This window comes from Tamandua tetradactyla, chromosome 4 (genome assembly GCF_023851605.1).
Source record: "Tamandua tetradactyla isolate mTamTet1 chromosome 4, mTamTet1.pri, whole genome shotgun sequence".
NCBI lineage: Eukaryota > Metazoa > Chordata > Mammalia > Pilosa > Myrmecophagidae > Tamandua > Tamandua tetradactyla.
In genome coordinates, this window is record NC_135330.1 from 91616935 (window position 1) to 91629620 (window position 12686).

Below are 12686 nucleotides of genomic sequence, written 5' to 3' on the forward strand. Positions count from 1 at the left end.
CTTTTAAAAATGGAACCTATTGTTAAAAATTTACTGTCCTAAGGCCATAAAAATGTACAAATGAAGGCATCCAGGAAAAGATACTTGACTCAAGAAAGGCTGATGTCTTCCACATTCAAAGGCACATGGCTGGCATCTGCTGGTCCTTGTTCTGTTTCCATTGTTTCTTGTTTCTGATGACAGTGCTTTCCTCTAGAAGCACCTGTGGGTTTTTCCTTAGCTCCTCTAGGACACAGCTCTGGGTTCTGGTTTGCTTAGCCTCTCATGGGAAGTCATATGGCAATGTTTGCCAGAATCTGTATCTCTAAACATACATTTCTAGGTGTCTGCTCTCTATATTTACACTCCAAGTATCTCTGAATGTCTGTATCATGGTTGGCTCTGAAGCAACTGTTGATCAAGTGTCTGAGCATCCTCCAAACTGTTTCTCCCTTCATAGAACTCCAGTAAACTAATCAAGCCCCACCCTGATTGGCAGAGTCAAATCTCCATCTAATCAAAAGGTCACACCCACAATTGCTTGTATCACATCTCCATGGAAGCAATTCAAAGTTTCTATACTCAATAATATGTCTGTGCCAAAAGATTGGATTAAGGAAGAAAACATGACTTTTCTAAGATACATAACAACTTCAATCCAGCACACTACCACACAAGCAACACTTGCATTGGTGTGAAAATGTGTTAAAGATAATAACACTTTTCTTATAATTCTTCTATTTTTTAAGCAGTGACTGCATATTTTAAAATTGATGAAAAATTGTTAAAGTAATTCTATTAGTTCTTGTCATTTGTTTAACTAGGGGTATGTTTTCAATATCCTTAACATGTTATTTTTATAATTTTATGCATATCTTTATTTTTTACTCATCTACCCATACTGTGGATAAAGGATGTGTTAGTCACAAAGCTTATGTAATCATATAGTTACAAGATGAAAGCTACATAGTTGTACAAACATTGTCAAAGATCATGGCTACTGGATTACAGTTCAACAATTTCAAATATTTCCTTCAGGCTATTCTAAGACACTAAAAAGAAGTATATATATAATGAATCAGTAGTAATAAACATCTGTTGAATCCTAATTTTTCAGTTACACCTCCTCCCTCTCATTTGATCATTCTCTCACTATTCAGGTATTCCTAGGTAATGACTACTTTCACTTCCTCATGCTGGAAAGGGGTGTAGAAGAATGAAATGGCTAATATTCTTGGAGAGACTGTTGCTTCTGGGTTTCAGGGTTTATTTGGAATAGAAGCAATGCAGAGACTTTAAGTTTCTGCAAAAATAAACCTATTGAGTAAAACATTTATAAAATCTTAGAGAGAGCACAGAATATTCTTTTGGGTTTTTGAGAAAACTTTTGGTTGGGGCTTGGCATATTGTAGCAATTTGCAATAGCTGTCTGAATCTTCATGATAGTATCCTCTAGAATGACCTAATGACTCTTTTTGAAATCACTTATCAGCTGAAATTTTATTTTTGCTTCATTATATTTCCACTTTTGTTCAGAAGACATTGTCAATCCCATCATGCTAGGGCCATTCTCATCCTTGGGAGTTATGTCCCTAACTGCCAACGTGACTTAAATAGGGAGCCATTGTGGCTCAGTAGGCAGAGTTCTCTCCTGCTATTCCAGAGACTTGGGTTCAATTCCTGGTGCCTGCACATGCAAAAAAACAAAACAAAAGAAAGAAAGAAAAAAGAAATGCACGCACACACACCCAAAAAACCCAAAGGATAAAGTGGTTGAAGTAGGTACTGCCTTTACAGAAATAACATTGAATGTTAAGTTTTAAATACCTCAATAAAAAGAGACAGATTTGCAGAATGAATAAAAAAGCATGACTAATTTTTATGTTGTTTACAGGAGACTCACCATAGCCCCAGGACACAAATATGTTGATAGTGTAAGGTTGGAAAAAAGATACCCCATGAAAATGGTAACCCAAAAAGAGCTGGGGTAGTTATAGTAATATTGAACAAAATGGACATTAAATTCAAAACTGATATAAGATACAAAGACTGTCAATACATATTAATAAAAGGGACAATCCAAAAAGAAGAAATAAAAGTCATAAATATTTATGTAGATAATTATGTTGCTCCAAATTAAATAAGACAATCAGTGGCAAAATCAGAGATAGAGGGGTGTGAGGGTAGTTCAGTGCTGGAACTATCACCTGCTATGTTGGAGATTTAAATTTGATTCCAGGCCCATGAACTTCCAAAAAAAGCAAACAAGAATACTGAAAGAAGTTGACCTTCCTTAATCAGTGGGTCAAAGAACACAGAGCAGATGAAATCTGTAAATATTACAAGATGAATGAAAAAGGAATTTGATGATATACAGCATTCCTTTCTTAATAAAAGCATATTAAAAATAGAAGTAGAAGGAAACTTCATTAACATGAAAAAAGGCATGCATGAAAAACAACTAACATCATACTCAAAAGTGAAAGTCTGAAAGATTTACTGCTAAAATCTGGAAAATGACAAGAATGCCTGCTATCACCAGTGTTACTGTACATTGTGTTAGGAGTTCTAGCTAGAGCAAGAAGGCAAGAAAAAGAAATAAAAGTCATCCAAATTGGGAAGAAAGACGTAAGACTCAGCATTTGCAGATGTCATGATCATATACATAGATGTCTCAAAAAATCCACAATATACATTCTACACTTAAGAAATGAGTTCAGCAAGTGGTAAGATACAAGAACAACACACAGAAGTCAATTTTATTTTTATATGTTAGTAATGAACAATCTGAGGTGGAAAGTAAAAATATTCCATTCATAATTGCAACTAAAAGGACCAAATTCTAGAAATAAATTTAAACAAAGATGCAAAAGACTTATATTCAAAAATTTGTAAACAGAAAACTACAAAATGTTACTAAAATAAATCAGGGTAGACCTAAACAAATGGATGAACATTCTGTCTTCATGGATAGAAATACTAAATATTTTTAAGATCTTAATTCTACCCAAATTGATTTTCAGATTTAATGTTATCCCAATCAAATCCTAACAGCCTAGTTGCAGAAATGAAAAAAAAAATCATAAAATGTTAGTGTTACTGAATAGCCATAAACATATTGAGAAAGAAGAACAAAGTTGGGAGACTCATACTTTCTCACTTTAAAGTATACTAGAAACCTACAGTGGTCAAAACAGCATGGTATTAGCAAAAGGCTAAAAATATGGACCAATGGAATCAAATTGAGAATTCAGAAACAGGCCCTGACATCCATGGCCAATTTATTTTTGAAAAGATTGCCAAGACTACTCAACTGGGAAAGCATAGTCTCTTCAAGAAATGGTGGTGGGAGAACTGGATATCCATATGCAAAAGAATAAAAGAGGACCCTCATTTCATGCACATACAAAAATTAACTGAAAGTGGATCAAATATATAAATATAAGAACTTGGAATATAAAATTCCTAGAAAAAATATAGGGAAGTATCTTCATAATATTGGGTTAGACATCGATTTCTTAGATTTTAAATGCAAAGACCAAGCAATGAAAATAAAAATAGATAAATGGACCTTCTGAAAATTCAAAAAAACTTTTTCATAAAAGTGAAAAGACAACCTATACTTTCATGGGAGAAAATATTTAGAAACCATATACCTAGCAATGTTTAATACATAGAACATATAAAGAAACACTGCAACACAAGAATTAAAAGAAAAACAACCTAATTTAAAAATGGGTAAAAGACTCGCATATAAATTTCTCCAAAGATGAAATACAAATGGCTAGAAAGCACCTATAAAGATTTTCAAAATCATTAGCTAGTAGTGAAATGCACCTCAAACCATAAAGAAATATAATTTCACACTTACTAGAATGATCAGCTTTAAAAAAATACGACAGGTGTTGGAGAGGATTGGAGAAATAAGAACACTCATTCTTTGCTTATGGGGGTATAAAATGGTGCAAATGCTGTAGAAGAAGCCGTGTGTTCTTGGACATTTTTGTTGTTGTTGGAAAGTTTCTGCATACTGCTACCACCTTTGCTCCATCCCCTAAGTTTTGGTATGTCATGATTTCCTTTTAATACACCTCAAGTTATTTCCTAATTTCTTATTGATTTATAATTTGTCTTATTAGTTGTTTAAAAGTGCATTGTTTAATATCCAAATATTTGTGAATTTTCTGTTCTCTCTCTGTTATTGATCTCTACTTTCATTCATCATATAATGTCAATATTTTTTAAATCACTGAAACTTGTTTCTTAACCTACCATAAGGCTTTGCTGGAGGATGATCCATGTGCACTAAAGATGAATGATCATTTTACCATTTGGCAAAGGATCTGCAAATGCCTGTTAGGTCTAGTTGCTTGGACTGGCATTTAATCCTTCTGATTCTTTATTTATCTTCTGTTTAGGTGTTATATACAGTATTGAAAGTGGTGTACTAAAGTCGCCTAATATAATGTAGACCTCTCTGCTCCTGCATTTACATCTGTCAATAATTACTTCATTTAGTTTGTCTTTGCCATAAAATTGATGTGTGTACTGGTTGAATTCGCCACTTTGTCAATATTTAGTGACATTATTTGTCACTCAAAACAGTTTTGACTTAAAGTCTCTTAAACCCCATATTAGTAAAGCCACCACAGCTCTTTTTTAGCTTACTATTTGCCTGTCCCTATCTTTAATCCTTTCACTTTCAGGCTACTTATGTCCTTGAATTTCAGGTGAGTCTCCTGTATGTGACATATATTTGCAGTATCCATTCATATCCAATATGCCAAACTCTCCCTTTGACTAGAGAGTTAAATCCATTTATATTTTAAGTAACTCCTCATAAGAAAGAACTTCTTTCTGCAATTTTGCTATTTTGACATCAAAAGTTTCATAACTTTTTGGCCTTCTATTTTTCTATTAAGATCTAATTCAGGGCAAGAGCACTGAAGAAATAAATGAATAAATAAATGGGAACTCCTCAAAATTAAACACTTTTGCGCATCAAAGAATTTCATCAAGAAAGTAAAAAGACAGCCTACACAGTGGGAGACGATATTTGGAAATGACATATCAGATAAAGGTCTAATATCCAGAATTTATAAAGAGATTGTTCAACTCAACAACAAAAAGAGCCAATCCAATTACAAAATGGGGAAAAGACTTGAACAGACACTTCTCAGAAGAGGGAATACAAGTAGCCAAAAGGCACATGAAGAGATGCTCAACGTCCCTGGCCATTAGAGAAATGCAAATCAAAACCACAATGAGATATCATCTCACACCCACCAGAATGACCATTATCAACAAAACAGAAAGAGACAAGAGCTGGAGAGGATGTGGAGAAAGATGCACACTTATTCAGTGTTGGTGGGAATGTCAAATGTGGCAACTGCTATGGAAGGCAGTTTGGTGGTTTCTCAAAAAGCTGAACATAGAATTGCCATATGATGCAGCAATACCATTACTAGGTACCTACTCAGAAGACGTAAGGGCAAAGACACAAATGGACATTTGCACACCAATGTTTATAGCAACATTATTTACAATTGCAAGGAGATGGAAACAACCAAAATGTCCATCAGCAGATGAGTGACTAAACAAACTGTGGCATATACATACAATGGAATATTATGCAGGTTTAAGACAGAATAAACTTATGAAGTAAGTAACAACATGGATGGACCTTGAGAACACTATGATGAGTGAGAGTAGCCAAAAACTAAAGGACAAATACTGTATGGTCTCACTGCTATGAATTGATATTAGTGAATAAACTTGGAATATATCATTGGTAACAGAGACCATCAGGAGACAGAAATATGGTAAGATAATGGGTAATTGGAGCTGAAGGGATATGGACTGTGCAACAAAACTGGATGCAAAAACTCAGAAATGGACAGCAGAATACTACCTAGCTGTAATGCAATTATGTTAAAACACTGAATGAAGCTGCATGTGAGAATGATAGAGGGAGGAGGGCTGGGGACATAAATGAAATCAGAAAGAAATATAGATGCTAAAGATTGAGATGGTATAATCTAGGAATGCTTGGAGTGTATAATAATAGTGAAATGTACAATGTACAATTTTTAAAATGTTTTTGCATGAGGAAGAACAAAGGAATGTCATTATTGCAGGGTGCTGAAAATAGGTGGTAATTAATATTTTAAAATGTCACCTTATTTGTGAGACTAAAACAAAGAATGCTTATTTGTCACAAAAACTTATATTTTGACTAGTGCATTTCCTAATATAACTTATGTAGATAGTTTGATTGCATGCCATAAGTACTTGGAATTTCAGGCAGGACATGAAATTTTGTTGGTTTGTCCAGAGTGATGCCCTGATGAATTCCAGAATGATTCAATCAGTGAGTGGGAAAGTATCTGCAAAGCCCCCTTCAGGGAATGGTGAGAATGGGGAGAAATTCAACTTCCCCAAGTTGAATTCTTGATATTCTCACAAGCAGTGTGGGCAACCAAAGCTATAGGCTGAATTCCCAGTCTTGGGTTTGTTCATATGAAACAACCCCACAAAGGATTGGTCATGTCTACTTAAAGTTTAGGCCTAAGAGTCACCCCCAAGAGAGCCTTTTTTGTTGCTCAGATGTGGCCTCTCTCTTCAGCCAACATGATGGGCATTCTCACCACCCTCCCCCTCTCTATGTGGGACATCACTCCCAGGGGTGTGGACCTTCCTGGCAATGTGGGACAGAGATCTTGGAATGAGCTGAGATCAGCATCAAGGGATTGAGAAAACCTTCTCTACCAAAAGGAGGAAGAGGGAAATGAGACAAAGTGTCAATTGCTGAGAGATTCCAAACAGAGTCGAGAGATTATCCTGGAGGTTATTCTTATGCATCAAGTACAGATCATCTTATTAATAAAGATGTAGTGGAGAGGCTGGAGGGAAATGCCTGAAAATATAGAGCTGTGTTCCAGTAGTCACGTTTCTTGAGGATAATTGAATAATGATATAACTGTCACAATGTTCCTGTGTGATTATGAAAACCTTGTGTCTGATGCTCCTTTTATCTACCTTATCAACAAAAGAGTAGAACATATGGAATAAAAATAAATAATAAGGGAACAAATGCTAAAATAAATTTAGTTTGAAATGCTAATGATCAATGAAAGCAAGGGGTAAGATTATGGTAGGTATAATATCTTTTTTTTCTTTCCTGTGTTCGTTTTATTTCTTTTTCTATTGTCTTTTTATTTCTTTTTCTGAATTAATGCAAATGTTCTAAGAAATGATGAATATGCAACTAAGTGATGATATTGGGTATTACTGATTGTATATGTTGATGTTTTATTTGGTTTCTTAGTTTTTTAATTAATAAATAAATTTAAAAAAAGATCTAATTCAGGTGGGCCATGGTGGCTCAGCAGGCAAAGTTCTCACCTACCATGCCAGAGATCCAGGCTCAATTCCCAGTGCCTGCCCATATTTATTTGATATTCCATATTTTATAGTTTTGAGTCACTTCTCATTTCTGTCTGAATGTATTTTACATTTGCTTTCTTTGTCATTACCATAAGATTAAATTTTAATATCCTTTATCTGTAATAATTTTGATATGAACTTACCTTCAATAGCACACACAAACTTTCCCTATATTCCTACATCACCCACATTTGTGTTATATCTAATTTTGATGTATATAGTTATAAACTATACTTTGCAAACTGTATTCCAAACCATTGGTTTGCCATTACTTTCCATGACTTTACTTTTAGAGCCTATACAAAGTAAAAAGTGGAGCTCATACCATAAAATATAATGCATTAATACTGGCATTTATAAATATTCATAGGTTGACTTTATCAGTGATCTTTATTTCTTTACTCCACTTTTATCCACTGTCTACTGTCCTTTCCTTTAGATATGTAGAACTACTTTAAGCATTGCCTGTAGGACAGGACTAGTAGTGATGAACTCCCTCAAGTATCATTTGGTTTGGAATATCTTGATGTTTCCCCCATTTTTGAAGAAACTCTCAACAGGTATAAAGTAGTTGATTGGCAAATGTTTTTTTCTCAGAACCATATTCAGTCTCAGAGACTTCTTACCTTCACAATCTGAAAGGAAGCTAGGACTTAATCTCATTGAGATTTCATTGTACATCATTTGGTTCCTGTTGAGAATTTCAAAGACCTTGTATTATTCATTCATTGTTTTCCTCATATCCATTGGTCCTTTAAATTTCCCTTCATCTCCTTGATAATAATGAATTGCCACGTCCGGCTCTTGAAGCCGAGTCAGGAGAGGGGCATCGAGGTTGATTTAAGAAATCAGCACTCAGGAGACAAGTATGGTTCCATCACTCAGGGCTCCCTGCTTCTTGGGAGTGAGCTCTTTATTAGTTCTTTCTTAGTAGTTCCCCATCTTAGTAGTAGTAGTCTTATGTTTTCTTGCCTCCCTTTTATATCCTCAGAACTTCCCTTATAGGAGGGAGTTCGTGCGGGCGGGAAGGGCTGGTTACATAATTGGTGGGGAGTTCGCGCCGGCGGGAAGGTCCCGGCGGGAACCTTGTAGTACTATCTCTAGCGGGTCATCTCCCCCAGGTCACACCTGCTTCTTCTCTACCCCCCTTACAGGGGGCATTGTTTTCAGAAACTTCTGCATGCAATGATCCAGGAAGTTCTACTCCCTCGAACCGAGGGTAAATAATTGTAAATCAACTGGGACATCTGTTAGCTGCTTGCTCAACAGAGCTTGTAAAAGAGCTTGTAAAAGAGCTTGCCCAATATTAACCTCATAAATGCCTGCAACTTCTCACTGATAGGGGAAATAGGGGAATTACTTTATTCCCAGGCACAGATGTCCCTCTGGCCAGGAGGCAACAATGAATGTTTTTTCTTAAGGACTGGCTTTTATGTCCAAAGTCTTGCCTCTTGCTTGATGCCTTCTGTATTTGCATCTTTTTTTTCCTTTGGATGTCACATTATTCCTTGTTTCTTTATTTATCTTTTCATCTTTTGTTGCACACTATACGTTTTAATATTTTTGAGTATTAACTTTGGAATTTATTTATTGAGCTGTTAGTTAAGTTTATCTCCAGCTAGTGATATGAAAGACATTCTTGAGTTTCAGGAGCTAATAAAAATGAACAAACAAAAGCAAAACACACCTTTCCACAGTCTTTGTAAATTAAGTTAATGGGAAAACCTCTCTGTTTTATCAGGGTCTGTGTGGAGCCATGTTGCTGGTTTCTTTTCCTGGTCTTGTACTTGCTCTTAGCCTTAAGTATTCTTGCTTTTACAGATCATAGGAGTTGAATTCCTCCTCTACTTACTTTGAAATAGACTTTCAACCTCTAGGGTGCTCTATTTTATGAATTAATGCAGATAGTCCTTTGCCCCAGACAGCTTCAACTTTGTTTCTTTCATTGCTTTAAATGTCTGTAAGCTGCTACTCTGCTTTCTAGAAAAATCATGGGAAGGTGAGCCCAAGACAAGTCCTGTCTTTGGGCTTAAATCAGATATAGTGGCACTGACTGATATGCAGCCCAGTATGTCCATAAGGGCTAGTCTGCTCTCTTGGATATAGAGCTAGGAGCTCACAATGGGAGCTCAGTCAAGCTCTGCACTGAACCAGAAAAGGGAAAATTGAGGGACTAATACAGACATCATTAGTTTTGCCTACCATTTTTCAAATGGATTTCTCTTGATTGGGTGCTGTTCTAGTTTGCTAGCTGCTGGAATGCAATATACCAGAAACGGAATGGCTTTTAACAAGGGGAATTTAATGAGTTGCTAGTTTACAGTTCTAAGGCCGAGAATTAAAACAAGTCTATAGAAATAAAGTCCAATCAAAGGCATCCAGGGAAAGATACCTTGGTTCAAGAAGGCCGATGAAGTTCAGGGTTTCTCTCTCATCTGGAAAGGCACATGGCGAACACAGTCAGGGCTTCTCTCTCAGCTGGAAGGGCACATGGCAAATATGGCATCATCTGCTAGCTTACTCTCCTGGCTTCTGGTTTCATGAAGCTCCCCGGGAGGCATTTTCCTTCTTCATCTCCAATGGACTCTCCACTTCGTGGTGCTGCAGCATTCTCTGCTCTCTCTGAGTCTCTCTGAGTCTCCAAAATATTTCCTCTTTTATAGGACTCCAGTAAACCAATCAAGACCCACTCAAATGGGTGGAGACATGTCATCCCCTAATCCAGTTTAACAACCGTTCTTAATTAAATCACATCAACTAGGGAGATGATCTCATTACAGTTTCAAATATACAGTACTGAGTAGGGATTATTCTACCTTTAAGTAATGAGATTTATATTAAAACATGGCTTTTCTTAGGGGGCATACTTCCCTTCAAGCCAGCACATTCCACCCTCTGGCCCCTAAAAAAGACATGTTTTTCCCAAATACAAAATACATTAATTTCATAACAATATCAGAAATCCTTAAACCTATCAGTAGCAATACAATGAAGTAAAAAATTAGAGACAGTATAAAATCTCATCAAGTCAGTTACAGGCATGGTCTGTCCTAAGGCAAAATTCTCTCCATTTGCTCTAGACCTTTGAAAACTCATAACAAGTTATTTGCTGCCAACATACAAAGAAGGAACATTCACAGGATACACAGACACATTTCCATAGGGAGGAAGGAACACAGGGGTCACTGGACCCACACAGTTTCAAAAACCCGCAGGGCAAAGTCCATTAGATTTCAAAGTCTGAGACTCATTTATCCTCAGGGCTTTAGAAAGTGGCAGTCCCACCCTTTCCAAATGCCTACGCCTGCCTCTCTCTGAATGCAACCTTGGGGGATATTGGGGAGACCACCTTTCTCTCGGCTCCACCCTCTCCAAGCATTGGGGCCGCACCCGGGCTCTCTGCCATCTCCGGGGCACACGCTCAGCCCCTCCATGTGGTGGCAGCCAGGCTCTCCCCCAACCCCAAGAAACGTGCTTCACCCTCTCCAAGGCCTGAGGCGGCATGACTCTTCCACTGCAACGAGGTGGAAGGCCCATTCTCTGCCCTTGGGGCAAACTCACCCTCTCCACGGGCTTGGGTGGGTCCACTCTCCTGGCCCGAGGCTTCCTGACTTCAGACCTCAGCCCCCACGGTTTTGCCTCTGAAGTTATTTTTCCTCCAATGTGTCCCTTCTCTGAACCCCTCAGTCCAGACTGGCAGCAGCTCTGTTTATACAGGTCCCACAGCACTCTCGTTGGCTTTCTATGCAGTAGCCTTGGATCATGCCCATCAGACAGAAGGAGTTTCCACAAATCCTTCCTGGATAACTCCATGTCCGTTCCTGACTTTCTCTGAAATGGCTGGCTGGTTCCACATTTGGTTAAATCCTCACACAGGGCACTATACTCTGGAGTCTCCCTTTCTGTAGGCCCAGAATTTTCCAGGACCTCAATTTCTAGTTTCTTTTTACTCAAGAGTTCAGTTCTCAGCTTATCTCTTTCCTTTCGCATTTCACTATAAGCTGTAAGGAGAAACCAGACTGCACTTTCGACATTTAATTTGGAGATCTCTTCTGCTAAATATCCGAGTTCATGGCTTTTAAAATCTGCCTTCCAGCCAATACCATTAGTCAACTTTGCCAGATTATCTGCCATTTTAAAACAAGGATCACCTTCCTTCCAGTTTTCAATAACACGTGCCTCATTTCTTTCTAAAACCTCATCAGAGGTATCTTTAGAGTCCACATTTCTACCAACAGTCTCTCCAAAACATTCTAGGCCTTCTCTATCAAGCTTTTCACAACTCTTCCAGAATCTTCCCCATATCCATTTAAAAAGCTGTTCCAACATGTTTGGTATTTGCAAACTGCAGCAGCACCACCCCACTCCTGGTACCAAAATCTGTTCTAGTTTGCTAGCTGCTGGAATGCAATATACCAGAAACGGAATGGCTTTTAACAAGGGGAATTTAATGAGTTGCTAGTTTACAGTTCTAAGGCCGAGAATTAAAACAAGTCTATAGAAATAAAGTCCAATCAAAGGCATCCAGGGAAAGATACCTTGGTTCAAGAAGGCCGATGAAGTTCAGGGTTTCTCTCTCATCTGGAAAGGCACATGGCGAACACAGTCAGGGCTTCTCTCTCAGCTGGAAGGGCACATGGCAAATATGGCATCATCTGCTAGCTTACTCTCCTGGCTTCTGGTTTCATGAAGCTCCCCGGGAGGCATTTTCCTTCTTCATCTCCAATGGACTCTCCACTTCGTGGTGCTGCAGCATTCTCTGCTCTCTCTGAGTCTCTCTGAGTCTCCAAAATATTTCCTCTTTTATAGGACTCCAGTAAACCAATCAAGACCCACTCAAATGGGTGGAGACATGTCATCCCCTAATCCAGTTTAACAACCGTTCTTAATTAAATCACATCAACTAGGGAGATGATCTCATTACAGTTTCAAATATACAGTACTGAGTAGGGATTATTCTACCTTTAAGTAATGAGATTTATATTAAAACATGGCTTTTCTTAGGGGGCATACTTCCCTTCAAGCCAGCACAGGTGCTTTCTCAGTTAGTGCAAAAATTTAACTTTTTCTGGAGTCTTGAGGAAGAAATTTCTTCCAGTTTTTACTAGTTTTTCAAAGATTGTATTAGGGTCCAGCATCTTGTAGCATCTGTGGGTGTGAAATGATATCTCATTGTGGTTTCTAATCAAGTGGGTATGCTTTATATTACCCTGGTAGCTAGCATGTTGAGCATGCTTTCATGTGCTTTTTATTCATTTGTT

At 37.5% G+C, this 12686-nt stretch overlaps 1 long non-coding RNA gene across 1 annotated transcript in view; it reads right to left on the minus strand.

Annotated features, from left to right (window-relative positions):
* Window positions 1-1562: 1562 nt before the first annotated feature.
* Window positions 1563-12686, minus strand: part of LOC143679167 (uncharacterized) — a 43689-nt gene continuing 32565 nt past the window's right edge. The window contains exon 3 of the long non-coding RNA XR_013173575.1: window positions 1563-1666. This is a non-coding gene — a long non-coding RNA (uncharacterized LOC143679167). The remainder of the gene's footprint in view (window positions 1667-12686) is intronic.